This window comes from Anser brachyrhynchus (assembly GCF_964034855.1).
Source record: "Anser brachyrhynchus genome assembly, chromosome: 2".
In the NCBI taxonomy this organism is placed as follows: domain Eukaryota; kingdom Metazoa; phylum Chordata; class Aves; order Anseriformes; family Anatidae; genus Anser; species Anser brachyrhynchus.
The window spans coordinates 155,247,978-155,264,724 of record NC_137695.1 but is presented as its reverse complement, the minus strand read 5'-3'; the positions used below and the strand labels follow the sequence as shown (position 1 = coordinate 155,264,724).

General features: G+C 39.0%; 1 long non-coding RNA gene across 1 annotated transcript; it reads left to right on the top strand.

Annotated features, from left to right (window-relative positions):
• Nucleotides 1-9,802: 9,802 nt before the first annotated feature.
• Nucleotides 9,803-12,942, top strand: LOC308189238. Its single transcript, XR_013946195.1, has 3 exons — nt 9,803-9,856; nt 11,657-11,725; nt 11,935-12,942. It is a non-coding gene; the product is annotated as an uncharacterized lncRNA (long non-coding RNA).
• The last annotated feature ends 3,805 nt before the right edge of the window (nt 12,943-16,747 follow it).

Genomic DNA, 16,747 nt, shown 5'->3' with positions numbered 1-16,747 from the left:
TGTGCAGCCTCAGAGTGATTCTAGAGATTTATTATTTTATTTATTTATTATTTAAAAATAAATATAAATAAATTTAAATATATTATTTATTAATTATTTAAATATATTTTATTTATTTGTTTATTTGTTTGTTTGTTTATTCCTTTTTTTTCTCCACAGCTACAAGGCAGAAGGAATTAAAGATGTTGAGCTTCAGCTAGATGACTTTAGTCAACTAATCATGAAAATAGCTCAACTGGAAGTGCAATTCTTGGACAATGGATGGATAAGTAAATTCCCTATCTGTGCCTTTATTTCTCACCAGAAATCTATGGGGACATTTGTAGCACATTCAAAAGATCAAACTATTTCAAACATTAGCTCAGTTCCTCTCTCCACCTAATGGGTATTCTATCACTTTCCACGTCACAGACAAAATTACAGCACCTTTTCTCTACAAAGCCACTATTAATGAAAATATTTTAGGTTATACTTGTTCTAAGAAAATAATAAACAATTCCATGTGGCCTGAAAAGGGGTCTAGAGTTTATACATTTTGTTCTTCAGATATAAGTGTCCTGGTTTCAGCTGGGATGGAGTTAATTTTCTTCCTTGAAGATATGGTGCGGTGTTCTGGATGTAGGATGAGAATATTGCTGATAAATGCTGATGTTTCAGTTGTTGCAAAGCACTGCTCACACTAGTTCAAGGACTTTTCAGCTTCTTGTGCTGCCCTGCCAGTGAGGAGGTTGGGGGTGCACAAGGAGCTGGGAGGGGACAGAACTGGTACAGTTGGCCCAGACTGACCAGAGGAATGTCCCATACCATATGGAGTCATGCTGAACAATTAATATGGGGTGGCTGGCAGAGGTGGGGGCGACCGCTGCCTGGGGATGTGATGGGCATCAGTCAGCGGGTGGTGAGCGACTGCATTGTGCTTCACTTGATTTGTACATATTATTATTACTATTATTATTAATAATATTAATATTTCTCTTTCTTTTCTGTCTTATTAAACTGTCTTTATCTCAATTCACAAGCTTTTACTTTTTCTCCCCAAATATCTACCCCCACCCACTTAGTGGGAAGGGGGTAGGGGAGCAAATAGCTGTATAGTGTTGAACCACCTGCAGAGTTAAACCACAAGAATAGGTCAGAGAGATATAACTCAATGCTTCCTCGGAACTATTTTATAAGCCTTTCCAATGGGGAGGGAGGGAGGGAAGGAGAAAATTTACTAAACATTTTCTTAAAATAAAAGAGCAAATCTAAGTTTGGATTTCTTCACTTTTTTTTTTTTTTTTTTTAATTCCAGAGGCTAAGCTGAGGCCAAACTGGCCTCTGCAGAGCTGGACTTTTAAAACTGAACACCACTGAAATTATACCAAAGATAAACAGAAAATTACTGGTCCATATATTAGCTCAAATCTATCTACAACCTTAATAGGGGGCTGACGGTTTGCTTCTTTTATATATTAGAATTCTTCTGTGATATAGAATGACAAAATCTGTACAATAAGATAGAATACAGGTGATCTTTAGAGACATTCATATTCTTTTAATAGAAATGGAAAATATGGAAAAGTTCAGTTTGCCTAAGACAGTTACCAGTTATTTTTGAGTTCAGAACTGGCATCAAGGAACTGTTGGAGGACGTTTCTTAGTTTTCTTTATGAGGATCTTCACAGAAGTCACAATGCTCTACACTGTTAGACAAGACGCTTGTTTCTAACACCTAAGCTATTTTCACCAGAATTAGTGCAGGTATTGATGTATGGCACTGTGACTCATTGACATGGAAAAATGGCTGTATGAACCACACAGAGGGCAAAAGCTTGGAAAACTGCCAGTGTGCAGATACAAAAAGCAGAGGTTGGGTGCTTCTCTGTCTCTGACGCACTGTGAATTTGAACCTTCACTTGCCAGTCATTCATCTGTCTGTAAGTGGTTTGTCATTTCCTTTTTAATCATACTAATCTTATAAGTAAATGAAACAGGAAAAAAAAAAAGTCTTTAAGCTGGTGTCTTACAGAAGTCTGATATATTTGTAAAGACTTAAAGCTTTTGGAAAGAATGCATTGCCTCTTTCCCAACAGAAAAGAACAGGTGATCTATCCAGACATGAAAAAAAATAATAATAATGCTGCCAACAACCACCATGAAAAATTTTCTATCTCATCCATTAATTCTTGTTTTGTTTTGTTTTGTTTTGTTTTACTTACTAAATCTAGTTTTATTTGTATTGTCTCTTTGAAGGATCTGGAAGGATCTTGGAAGGATTTCATTTGGGAAAGAATCACAGTCTTTTTTTTTTTTTTTTTTTAATGTGGCATCTTCCTATAAAAGATCCTTAGGAGACTTTCTGGCATGATTACTCCATGTACCACATATGTGGTTACTGTCATGGGTCAAACACATGCTCTCAATCCCCAGTGAATAGACATGTAGCCTTTCTGAATTAATAGTTTGATCAGATGTTTTCCTTTCTGCAAAATCTTTCCTGTTCCCTGTCATAAAATAAAACTCCTAATGATATGAAATTATTCAGTTACGTAGGTTCACCCTTCAAAATTAGCTATTATAGGCTATAGTGGTAAATAAGTATTTGGTATCATTGTGTGTATAGTCCTCAACTGTATTTGCCTAGTTAAGGTGCTCTGTATTATGCTTCTGAGGCCAAGCAATTAATTTTAAGAACAGTAACCCCTAAAATAAGGGTATTAAAGAATTTGGCTCTTGATATCTTCCAAGGTGAGTTAATAGCAGAGCCAGAAGAACATGCAAACTTTTAAACTCCTAGACTATTTTTCTAGCCACAAATCCCCCATTAGGCAAGAACAGATTAATTAAAAACAGTTCCTTTCTCCCATAACCTATTTGGCTCACATTTGACTGACACTATGCTGGAAGTTGGCAATGACAAAATCTGAAAGTTCATCTGCTGTTTTCTAGTATAACACACAGGTACGTGGGTATTAGCAAATGTCTACACTGCAGACAAACTTCAAGCTGTTATTGCATCTGGGTGTATGCAGTATAAAAGACAGGGAAACAAAGACATACATTCTTTTCCCAATTTTATATGACTGTACCCAAATAGCTTCAAGAACAAGGTATGCTGCGACTTTCACTCCCAAGGTCTTTCATTTAGTTTAAATTCCTAATCCCACTGGCTCAGTAGTGCAGTGGCAGTGCAGATGGTAAATTCACACCTGCCCTATATTCTGCACCTTGTCAGAACCTGTCATGGCATGGATACACTTGGAGTGACAGTATTATTAAACATCTTCTGGCGAAAGCTTCAGAAATCAACACTCAGCTCAGATATACCATGAAGAACTGTAACATTTGTTGAGAACAGAAGAAAAACAACATCTCTCAGTTGTGGCACAGAACTAAAGTACTTAAGGGAACTTAAGGACAAAGGAACAAAGGAGCCCAAGAGAATTCTTCTTCCCCCCCTTAAGAAATACTGTGCAAGGAAGAAATAAAGATATCTTCCATAAAAGGGAGAGTGAAAAAATGCCAGTATTAAGATTTTTAGAGTTATAAACTGGATCAGGTTATAAATTATAAGGCAAAAGGCTTAATGGCTTTAAAGAAAAACAAACAAACAAACAAACAAACAAACAAAAGTAGATTTAGATTAGATATTAGGAAGAAAGTTGGTGAGGCACTGGAACAGGTTGTTCACAGAAGTTATGGATGCCCCATCCCTGGAAGTGTTTAAGGACAGATTGGATGGGCAACCTTTGAGCAACCTGTTCTGGTGGAAGGTGCACATGGCAGTGGGTTTGGAACCAAATGATCTTTAAGGTCCCTTCCAACCCAAATCATTCTATGACTCTATGATTCTAAAAGCCTTGATAATTGCTGGTTTTGCTAAGCATAGGTAAAGCTCAGCTGACACATTTCAAGAGAATTGTCCTGATCCCTTCAATATCATAGACACACAGCCTTAACCTAACTAGTTGGGAATCCAGAATCACAATTTTGACCTCACAAAAAAATATTTTAGCTTTATAAAATTACACAGAAAAACAAGATGAGTTCAGTATTTCATCGATGTCCATAATCAGTTGCACTCATTATGAAGGGAGTAAATATCTTTCCTACCCAACAGATTCATTCATGAAATAGAAGCCTGGGGAGACTTTGATGTTAAATCAGAGGAACATAATTTCATATATGAGATTTTAAGTAATAGCACTGAAGAAAAGAGCACCAACTGAACTAAATGAAAAGGTTTGCTCCGTAAACGGTTATGGTATCATACCTTCTCTTTTACTTCTGGCTAATGAGACTGGGGACTATACAATTCTGAAAATTGCCTAGCAATAACAACTACTTCAGCTGGTCTCAGGAGCCAAGGAGATTGCTATTATGTTTTATACATTTAATTACTTTAGAGAATTTCTTTTTGGCTGTAAAATGTCCTGGCAAATATTTAGTAGGGAATAGACATGCAGACCTGCCTTACCAGGTTTGTGCATCAACTTACCTTGATGATGACTTCTTATGTTCTATTAATGGCTACAGAGTTTCAGGATTCAAGAGTTCAAAGCAATGATACATTCCGTTAAGCACGGTGAGATAAATTTTCAGCCTGATCAGATGTGAAGCCCCTAAATGTATGTTTTCTTTTCTGTACCATGTGGAAAGGAGGAATTGTTTCAGGGGTTGTCTGAATACTATGAAAGATACTATAAGATTCCCCAGATTTCTGTTTGCACTGAAGTCTGTAGAAACCAGTACTGTCCATGGTGAGTCAATGGATGCAATTTATCTGACAATAAAGGTGTCTCCAGATTCCTCCCTTCTTTGTCATTCTCCTCTGCACCAGGAGCACCAAGTTTAGTTTTCCTGCCTCTCAACCACACCAGAAATGAAACCCCATCTCTTGTCTGCACTGAATGCTGTCACCTCCAGTGCTGTCAAAGGCAATGGGGGCTGTCTCTGCTGGGTGGAGCGGGGTAGCACTACAATGCAAACAGGGTTCAGCATAACATCATGGCATGAAGGTGGTGAAAGTGAGAAGTAATGAGATCCTGAGGGATAACACATGAAGTGCACGAGTTCAGCCTTTCACGGGACTACCTTTCTCCTCTCACCCTGTCAGCCTTCTTTCTCTGGATCACTGGATTCAGTTTCTGGGCTGATTTTATTTGCACAAATCCATCATCCCACTAATGTGTCTTCTACATAAAAGGAGTAAAGAAAGAGATTCTGGAGAAGTGAATCAATTTGAAGAGATTCTCACACTCAGTCCTGCGGGAGAGTTTTTGTGTTGAAATACTATGATACTGGTTATTGTAGCAATGTGAGTAAATCTTTTATGTCTAGAAAAGTGCTGCATGTTAAGTAGATGTGGAACTGGCTAAAATCTCCATTCCACAATACTTCTCACATACAGTACCTTTTAATTGAATGGGATTAGTATTAGTCACCTGAGTAATCAGAAGATCTGGATTTAAAAGATCTTGGAGAATTGGGCAAAAGTACTTCCATGCTTAATATACTCATTTTAATAAAGCAGTAAGTTTAGTGCATAAATATCTTACTGAAAAACCAATTATTTTTTCAACAGCATAAACCAGATATTAAAGCTGTTTTTTAATTAAAAACAACTCAAGTGCATTTATGCACAAATGGACAGCACAAGTCTTAAAGTAATCACTATGAACACACAGAACAACTAACAAATTATCTAAGGTAAATTGAATTTATTTTTTCTCTTGAGATAAAAATTGTGCTTAGAGACATAAAAAAATACAGAGGTTATTTTATTTATTTATTTATTTATTTAAAATTTTATTCCCATGCCTATATGAGCTCTAATTTTCTTCCTCTTTTTCTAGACTCATCAATGTGGTTTTAGCATTGCAGGACATAAAAGTTAGGGTGTAATGGGACCAAAACCAATTCCCTTGGATCTGCAGCATTTCCAGAGGAGTTTCAGGACTGGGATGGACTTTCACATCCACTTTCAATTGCAGTGTGATCCAAAGGGGTAGAGCCAGTAGCAGGAAATAAAAGCAGTTTATTTGTTGATTTGATGCAGCTATCTGTAGATTGCAGATTGGACAGCTTTTTGCTCTTAGTTGTTCTATAGGATTACCATAATCTGCACCTTTACCAAAAAGGGACTGATTGGCTGAAAAATGACCTCCAATTTGTTTATAGTTCTCCAATCTTCAGTGTACTTCTATTCTCAACTAGGTATGTTTTCATGAGCGGAATAAACAAACAAACAAATAAATAAATAAATGATTGCCTCTTTCTGTTTGTTGAAGATGTTCCCATCCTCTTCTGCCTAAGATGTTCCTTCCTTCCCTCTCATTAGATGTTTTGAACCCTATGTCAACATTTGCCACAGAAATCAGATGATGTAGCATTTACAAAACCTAAGGCATCAGGAGCCTCTCAAGCTGGTTCGGTATTTGACAGAACAGATACCTTCTGTGTCAGTTCTTGCTTCAGTATCTCAGATTCACCCACTGCCACAGGCTCTCCAGGCCTTGGCTGAATCACTGATTTGCATAGTTTGAGCTAAGGTCTTAGAACCGTCCAGTGAAAGTTATGTGGAAAGGGTCATTTTTCACTCATTTAACCTTTCTTTTTTTCCCTTTTTTTTTTTTTTTTCCCCAAGCTGATTCCTAGCTGTGCTTACCTACCATCAGTAGCAACAGTACTCCTAGAATAAAACCCATAGGAGTAACCTTCTTAAAGCACATCCATTTCCCAAATATTTGTAATGTGTGAGAACCAGAGGTTCACCATTTGGGTTTTGCATTCAGTTGCAATGCTGATGAAAACAGGCATGAAGCTGCCTGGCGTATCATGCTGGACTAGACAATTTAGACTACATTTCCTCAGTTTCTCACAGCCATGCTTCTAGAATTTTGGAGTAGGGATACTGATGCAATTGGCCCTGGCATATTACTGTATTTACACCCACTGCTGCAGGAGATGTCCTCTGTACCCCTCTGCTAGGTGACACCCACAATGAGATTTGCCAAATGACCATAAAGTTCAGAAAAGCACATAGAATCATAGAATCATAGAATATCCCGAGTTGGAAGGGACCCATAAGGATCATCAAGTCCAACTCCTGGCACCGCACAGGTCTACCCAAAAGTTTAGACCATGTGACTAAGTGCACAGTCCAATCGCTTCTTAAATTCAGACAGGCTCGGTGCAGTGACCACTTCCCTGGGGAGCCTGTTCCAGTGTGCAACCACCCTCTCGGTGAAGAACCTCTTCCTGATGTCCAGCCTAAACTTCCCCTGCCTCAGCTCAACACCATTCCCGCGAGTCCTATCACTGGTGATAACGGAGAATACGTCACCTGCCTCTCCACTTCCCCTCGTGAGGAAGTTGTAGACTGCGATGAGGTCTCCCCTCAGCCTCCTCTTCTCCAGGCTGAACAGGCCCAGTGACCTCAGCCGCTCCTCATATGTCTTCCCCTCGAGGCCCTTCACCATCTTCGTTGCCCTCCTCTGGACACTCTCGAACAGTTTAATGTCCTTTTTGTACTTATATTCGGTCCCTAAAGAATGTAAATTAGGAAAGCAATGTGCAGTGACACAGACAACACAGCAAATTACGAAAGATATATATATATATATTTACAGGGAAAAAAATACCTTTAATTTAAAAGAAAGAAAATAAAGAAAATCCAGAATGAACTTATAATTGAAGTTTAATTGTCACCTTCCATAAAAGTAAAAATGCATAAAAAGAAGCTTTAAGAGCAAGCAATCACAGTTAAAAAGCATAACATGAGCATCTGGTTCTTGCATATTATGGATGATATGTTAATATATGATCTAAACATCATCTCTAATGTTTTATAAACAAAGATAAATTAACAGGATCAATTTTCCTTAGCAAATATTCTCCACCTAACAGGATAATCTTTGAACATTAATAAAATAAACCACAAATCATATTTACTCTTGGGTTTACTCTCTTGCTGCATTTTAGCCTAGCTTGAGACAATATGGCAAACTCTATTAGCAAAAGCATAATTTACTTTTTTTCTCCAAAGAATTAGCTTTGTTTTAAGGTGGTTTTGCATAGATACAGTTGCTCTCAGAGTAAATGAATTAATGATAATTAATATTTACTTATTAAATTAACTAATTAAGCAATTAACTTAATCTGAGTTTTCCATAAGGTATGCACCCAATACTCTAAGCACACATGCATTAAAGATTAAAACCATTTTTCCATCTAACAAGAAGACATTTATTCGTAAAAGTGCATATGGGTATTATAAAGTCTCTACATGATTAGAACTATGAGGATTACATGTATGTGGTAATTCAAAACCAAGGTGATTTCATGAATTAAGACTTTTCTTCAGAACAGTCACAAGTACTGCAATGTAGTTTGTGGGTGGGAAGGCTATTCTACACATAGATATTTTTGACTCAAAATGCATTCACAGAGTACCGAGTATCTGTGTTTTGGGGGGAAGGAAATGGAGTTTCCACTCCACTGAAAAATATTACTTTCTCGGTGAAACAGTACATAAATACCATCCAGCAAAACAACTGAAAAACCCTCACTTTCATGTAAGTGTGCATATTTACATGATCACAACCAGCTGAAGACATGCTTGGAGCTTTTTTCCTCTCAGAGGAGATTTCTACTCCTCAGCTGATAAATTGGTCCATCTGATACTTTTTCACTGAGAACTGTACAGTCAGTTACCAGGTTTCACCTGAAAAACAACACAAAACAAAACAAAAAAAAACATTCTCCAGAAAAGTAGTAGTTCCTCTAAATACAGCTATATATGCTTGTTGTCTCCTTTGGTATCAAATAGAAAAACATTGTATATGCTTGTGGTTTTTTTTTTTTCATTCATGTGCCAACTTAAATTCATAATGGTACAGTATAGCAAGGAAGCTACTGACAGAAGTAAATGTTGCATGCCTTACTAGAAAGAGAGGGAAGCGTCATTTCCAATGATGGTGTTTCATGATTGATTATATGTCTTAGAAATGTAAACAAACATGTAAACAAACATAAACAGCAACAAAATCCCCTGGAGTTGAGAGGATGCTTAAGGGATTGGAATATCTATCATGTCAGGAAAGGCTGAGAGAACTGACGCTGTTCAGCTTGAAGAAGAGAAGGCTCAGGGGGACCTTACCCATGTGTGTAAATACCTAATTGGAGGAAATGAAAATGAGGGGAAAAGATTTGGTGGAAACAAGTGATATAGCAAAAATGAATTAATAATAATTAAAAAATAATAATCATAATGCATCTGATCACAAGAAAACACATTTTTACTGTGAGGGTGGCCAGCATGGGAACAAGTTGCCCGAAGAGGATGTGGAGTCTCCACCCTTGGAGATATTCAAAACCTCACCGGATACTGTCCTGTACAATGTCCTGAGTATTTTGATCAGGGAGTTGGGTTTGATGATCTGGAGAGGTCCCTTCCAGCCCTAACATTTCTTTAATTTTGTGATTATTTGAATTAGCTGTAGCGCAATGTGGCAAGTTTTATTTAGCTTGAAAATTTAAAACACTACAGCTGATTCTACAGAAATATTTTTCTGAAAACTTATTACTTCTTCTATTGGGTTTATGTGGCAAAGACTTGGCTGCAGGGGGGCTGCAGGGGTGGCTTCAGTGAGAAGAGCCCAGAAGCTGTCCCATGTCAGATCAGAGCCAGCTCCAGGCAGCTCCAAAGGGGACCTGCCACTGGACAGAGCCTAGCCAATGAGTGATGTTGGTTGCACCTCTGTGAAAGTAGATTTGAGAAGAAAAAAAAAAAAAAAAAAAACACATAAAAAAACCTGCTGTGCAACAGCAGCTGGGAGAGCAAGGAGTGGGAAGCAGCCCTGCAGCCCCCAAGGTGAGTGCAGCAGGAGGGCAGGAGGTGCTCCAGGCAGGCAGCAGCAGTTCCCCTGCGGCCTGTGGAGAGGCCCCAGGTGGAGCAGGCTGTCCCCCTGCAGCCCACGGGTCCCACACGGAGCAGATCTCCACGCTGCAGCCCGTGGAGGAGCCCCCGGTGGAGCAGGTGGATGTGGCCTGGAGGAGGCTGCGGCCCATGGAGAGCCCCCGCAGGAGCAGGCCCCGGGCCGGAGCTGCAGCCCGTGGAGAGGAGCCCACGCAGGAGCAGGGGGTCTGGGGGGAGCTGCCGCCCACCCGTGGGGGACCCGTGCTGGAGCAGTTTGCTCCTGGGGGATGGACCCCGTGGTACGGAGCCGTGTGGGAGCAGTTCCTGAAGAGCTGCTGCCTGTGGGCAGCCCCCGCAGGCTCAGTTCGGGCAGGACGGCATCCCGTGGGAGGGACCCCACGGGGAGCAGGGGCAGAGAGGGACCGTGAAGGAGCAGTGGAGACAAATCATCAGGGACTGATCGCAGCCCCCATTACCCGTTCCCCTGTGCTGCTAGGGGTAAGGAGGTAAAATAGGGTGCTTGGGGAAAAGTGTGCTTAGTTTGTTGTTGTTTCTCACAGCTCTAGCTTGTTAGTAATAGGTAATAAATTTCATTAATCTCCCTATACTGAGTCTGTTTTGCCCATGATGATTATTGCTGAGTGATCTCCCTGTCCTTATCCCAACCCTTGAGCCCTTTCCATCATATTTTCCCTTTCTCCTTTGAGGATGGAGAGTGAAAGAGTGGTTGTGGTGGTTTAGCTGACCCAGCTGACCGAGCTGGGTAAAAGCACCACATCTTTTTCCTCCTGATACCAACCTAGAAAAGAAGTTAGAAGTTAGATAGATGGACTTTGGTATTCTTCAAAATGCCATGCCAAGGGAATGTTGTTGTGGCAAACCTTAACTTTGAAGACAACTAGCTACAGTCTGTGGGGACTCTAATCCACCTCCTACTTTACAGAGTACTAAGGCTAGGAGGGAAAGACAAGCAAAATTCTCATAATGTCTTCAACTCTGTTGCCAAGATTAATCTCATAACTTTACAGAGACACAGTAGAGATATCTGAATTAGTAGGCCAGTGACTCTAACTCGCCTTTCCAGTAAGTGGTTGAAGTCACAGTTCTTTTCAAAGGGGAATTAATCCACCGTTCTCCATTTCTAATTTAAAGATTACCATACCCCAGCATAAAAGTCTGTGAGAAGATACACAGGAATTATGTTGTATCATTTATATCAAGGGTCCTGCATGTTGTCATCCTGCATTCCACAGTGCTTTGTAAATGAAAAATAATGTGAAAAAAAATATCTTTAAGAAGTTCTTGCTGTGAGCTTCAGTCTTCTGTGAATTACTAGAAAAATACCAGCTAACTACTCCTTAGTTTTCTCCCTGTTTACCCAAATTTGCCTCACATTCTTTTTACTTAGGAAATCAAGCAGATAATTCTCTATAAGCCAGGCTCTCATTAAAAGATCTTGTTTTACCAAGAATCCAAAATAGGATTCATCAAATTTAACTGTAGATCTCTAGTACATAAACATCAGCATTTGAGCTAGGAATCTCAGTATAGCCAGGAGACCAGCTTCTACTCCAAGCTACCTGAAACCTCATATTTTCTAAGTAATTTCATTATTTTTTGTTTTCCTGAATATGTTATAATTAGTCTACACCTTCTTTTCCTAAATATTAAAAACAAACAAAAAAAAAACACTCCAAAGCAAAGAGCATTCCTCAGCAGCTCTGTCTGTCTATGAATAACTCTCTTATCCTACAGTCTTCCAAGGCATAAACATTGGGAGAATAGTGGAAGAGGAGACTCTAATGCTCTGCTACATATTTGCTGGTGAGTCCACCTCTACATACATAGATTAAACAGCAAAAAATATGGGGAGAATGATGTTAGGTACGAGGGAGTACATGACGTGACAAAGTTATCCATTCGATGTTGCATTTCTCCTCCCTATCTAAAATGTATGATATATTAAGAACTCGAGGTAGTTTCTATATGCTCTGTCTGACTGATGTTCCCTCTGATTAATACTAAATATACAGGTAGCTTCCTGTCCTCAGAGGAAGGAAGAAAAACAATTTTGACACTTCTGCTTGAATCTATCATAATTTGGGATAGCGCATCATGTATCAATACCTGTGTGAGGCTCTACAAGTCATATATTGATGAAGAGGAGCTGGCAAGCAAGATACCTGATAAATCTACCCTGAGTAAGATCAGAACCTCCAGACAGGAAGAGAGCAACAGTCATATGAGTGACTAAGGTTCAAAATGTATGATTCTGACTCTCCATCTTTGTGACCTTGTAACCCAAGATGATGGACATTCCACAAGCAGGCCTGTTTTCTTCTCTCATAGGAAAACAGCAACAGCTGTCTCTGAAGCAACCTACAAGAAACAGATAGTAATATGTTTTCAGTCATCCTTTTACCGAGAAAATTAGAGTGTTCTGGACAGAGGAAGAAAGAGGCCATCTGTTATTCCTCTTGATGAAATGCTTAGTATGGGAACATTTTTTATGTTGGAAGGTGGCCTCAGAGACACAAAGCAGTTCTACCACACATCTGTCAGTCACTGAGGCATTTCTTCAGCTACTGTCCCCTCCTCTCCTGATTACATTGGATTAATTTCTATTTCAGCTTGGTCTTTCATCCTTTTCATTCCTTTCCGTTCCTTTTTTTTTTTTTTTTTTTAATCTGCCACTGTGAAGTGGCAAAGTGTCCTGTCAATTTGTAAATTATTTTATTTCAGATGATGTTCTTTACAAAAGATCACTTCTTTGTATATTGGTTTACTGTTGAAGGTTTCCTGTGTTTAACACAATTTTCAATGGAAGGCAAGCTGGATTTCTGACACATAAATGAAAGTTTTCTGTTTGTAGCAAGACCATTTTTTCCACTTATTCTTTCATACTCTGAAGGGGAAACAGGATACCTCTGGACAGGTAGATACTGGTCCCCACATGAATGTCTGCAGAATTGTGTAGCAATGATTCTGACAGGGTTTTACAAAAGAGTACAAAAAAAAAAAAAAAAACAAACAAACAAAAATCAATCAAACAAAACCTCTTCAAAATCTCTAAGGTATGACAGAAAATTGCCTGAAGTTTACATTTTTTTAATGGTCTAGAAGAAACATATGCCACAGACAACTGTATCTAATTAATTTTAATTTTGTAAAAAATATTCTCCATCAGTAAAAATCAGGTTCTATTATGAGTTAACAATATTCATTGCTAGCATAGTCCTAAATGTATATAGCATAACTCAGCACAATGCAAACAACATGTAGTCAGCCAAATAAAGGTATAAATCAAGAGCTGAAATTTCTGCCCTGAAACAATATAAAGTACTAGGGCTTGGATAGATGTACATAGATTCCCCTTCAAGATCACATTAAATGTTGCCAGTAAGCTCGTTCAAAGAGAAACCCCTCTAAATGATTAGTTCCATATGCACAGCAAGAGAGCCAAGGACAAGTCCTAGATACCACATCAGATCTATCACTTGCAAACTGAGCTGTACCTCCTCATATAATCCTAACAGTGCATGCACATTGGGATCACTGAACAGGAGCTGATCATTTTCCTCCCTGCTTTCTATAAAATGATAGGTTCAATTATTTCTTTGGCAGCCTACAAAATATTGTTTGTAGCTAGTTGGGCTGCTTCAGGCCCAGTTATATGCAATGATTGCTTATCATCAATGATCACCTGACCTTCTTATTTAATGTTTTCAAATAGAGTAGTCTTCAGAAATCACCTCTTTTGTTTACCAACATCTGTAGCTACTCCTTCAAAACTCTTGTCTTTACTCTTAAAAAAGTAGGTATCTGAAGTTTTGCCAGTCACAAACCAGGTGAGAACAGGCAATTCCAAGAGTAGGCCAAATTTGAGAATAAATGAATGATAGCAAGCAACTGTCTTGCAAACTCCTGACCTCAGCGTATATGCCGTAATGTCTGTAGTTCTTCAAATATTTTAAATTTCATCCAGGGTGCTTGGCCACTGAAAAGTACTGTGGTTTACAGCTGACAAAACAGGCAATATATTTGGTCCAGCAGGCAATATGTGAGATTCATTATGTGATTCATTTTACCTTCAGCCTCCTTTTTCTTTCAAAAAATGATCTATTTCATTAAATATCACAACATATTCCAGGAACAGTATTTTCATTCTGATGTATGACACATGCATTTCACTAACAATATGTGTTTCAATAGTTAATGTACTTTAGACATTCTAGTTTGTAATACTGCTGCCTCAATAATGTGTTTCTGTATTTAGAGGACTGAAACACCCCTGAATAAAAAATGCCATAGATTAAATTCCATCTGCCTTGTCCAAAACATGCTGATTCTGCTGAAAATAAATAAATAAATAAATAAATTTATATTGTCTGTCATGGGTTTTGGCCTAAGCCTGAAAATTCACAGAATTAAAGGTAGCTAGGTCCTAATTAAGAATTTGTCCCTTACCAAAGGAAGCTTTCCTTGTCCCTTAACTAAGCCACTGAAGTCCAAAAGTATTAAGCAAGTGCTGAAATATGAACTGTAGGTTCACTTATTTCCTAAAGGAAGCTTTTACACAGACCTCCGCTATTTTGCTTTTATTCTTCTAGCGAATAACTTCATTTCATGGTTACTTTCTAACAAAGATTAATGTTAATATATTTTAATTTTTCAGATTATCTAGATTCACTTGTTATTTGACCCTGCTGCATTGATTCTTCAGATAAGAGAGAACATTATACCTTCTGTTGTGTTTCCTTCAGTTCAGTTTCTCTATTTTTAATCATTAACATTTAAATGAGAAATCAGCAATATTCTCATACTGAAGGCCCATATTACATGTATGAAAATCAATAGTAAACTGTTTTTTTGAATTAAATGGAAGTAGTATCTGGTCCTTTATATGTATTGATCTAATAAGATAAGATCTTAACTGTTTGCTATTTAAAGAGTTTGGCATATCCTGATGGTATCCCTAGAACTGATAAAATCAGAAAGCGTGATACAGATTGGCAAAATGACTTTCAAGAGGAATAGGATATGAGATAAGAATCTTCTACATATAGTGAGTTTTTATCCAAGGACTGAGTCTTTGTTAACAAAGCAGTGTGGTGCAGCAGAGGGAGATCTGGAAAGTGAAAGTTTGTGAAGACAGTTTGAAGTCCACACAATTATGTTTTCCAGGGCATTTATTTTAAATTAGTCTTGATATTGATTAATGGATTGAATGCACATTGGTGGTTTGAGAATAGTCTTGAAGTAGATCTTCTAATTTAGTTTCATCCAAAAGGAATATAGTCTGCATGCACAGTGCCTTCCAATATAAATCAAAACATAGTCGTTGATATGAACCTGCTAACCCTGATGTAACCTTAAAGATATGGATGCCAAACTTATATTACTTGACTTTAATCACTGAATATGGATGGATTTCTAAACAAAATTGCTGTAAATATATTTAAATCATAGAAAAATAAATCACAAAATGGGTTGGGAAGGACCTTAAAGATCATCTAATTCCAACCCCCTGCCATGGGCAGGGACACCTCCCACCAGACCAGGTTGCTCAAAGCCCCATCCAGCCTGGCCTTGAACATTTCCAGGGATGGGGCATCCACAGCTTCTCTGGGAAATCTGCTCCAGTGCCTCCCCACCTTCTGAGTAAAGAACTTCTTCCTAATATCTAATATCTAATATATATCTACCTTTTTTTAGGGGTACCATTACTCATTGTTCTATCACAGCACTGCCTGACAAAAAGTCACTCCCAGGCTTTCCTGTAGCCCCCTTTAGGTACCAAAAGGCCTCTATAAGGTGTCCCTGGAGCCTTCTCTTCTCCAGGCTGAACAACCCCAACTCTCTCAGCCTGTCTTCACAGGAGAGGTGCTCCAGCCCCCTTATCATCTTTGTGGCCTTCCTCTGGACTCATTCTAATATGTCCATGTCCTTCTTGTGCTGGGGACCCCAGATCTGAATGCAGTACTCCAGGTGGGTTCTCACAAGAGCAGAGCAGAGAGGCAGAATCACCTCTCTAGACCTGCTAGCCATGCTTCTTTTGATGCAGCCCAAGGTATGGTTAGTTTTCTGGGTTGCAAGCATGTGTTGCTGACCCATGTTGAGCTTCTTGTCAACTAACACCCCCAGGTCCTTCTCCTCGGGGCTACTTTCAATCCATTCTCTGCCCAGCGTGTATTTGCGCTTGGGATTGCCCCAGCACAGATGCAAGACCTTGGTCTTGTTGAACTTCATGAGTTTTGCACAGGGCCACCTCTCAAGTCATTCAAGGTTTTCCTAGATCACATCTCTTCCTCCACTGTGTCGACTACACCATACAGCATGTTGTCATAGGCAAGCTTGAATAAGGATGAACTTGATCCCACTGTCCATGTCACCGACAAAGATGTTAAACCCAGTCGAGACAAAGATGTTAAACTCAGGTCCCAGTACTATCCCCTGAGGAATACCACTTGTTACGGATCTCCAGCTGGACATTGAGGCATTGACCACAACTCTTTTGAGTGTGACCATCCAGCCAGTTCCTTACCCAACTAGTGGTCCATCTGTCAAATCCATGTCTTTCCAATTTAGAGACAAGGATACCATGGTTGGACAGTGTCAAATGCATTGAATAAGTCCAGGTAGATGATGTCAGTTGCTCTTCCCCTATCCACTAGTGCTGTAGCCCCAGCATAGAAGACCACCTTGTGGGGCACAGAGGTGAGACTGACTGGCCTGTAGTTCCTCGTGACTTTTTTTCCTTTTTTAAAAATGGGGGTTATGCTTCTCCTCTTTCAATCAGTGGGTACTTCACCAGACTTCCATGATGTTTCAAATACTCTGGACAGT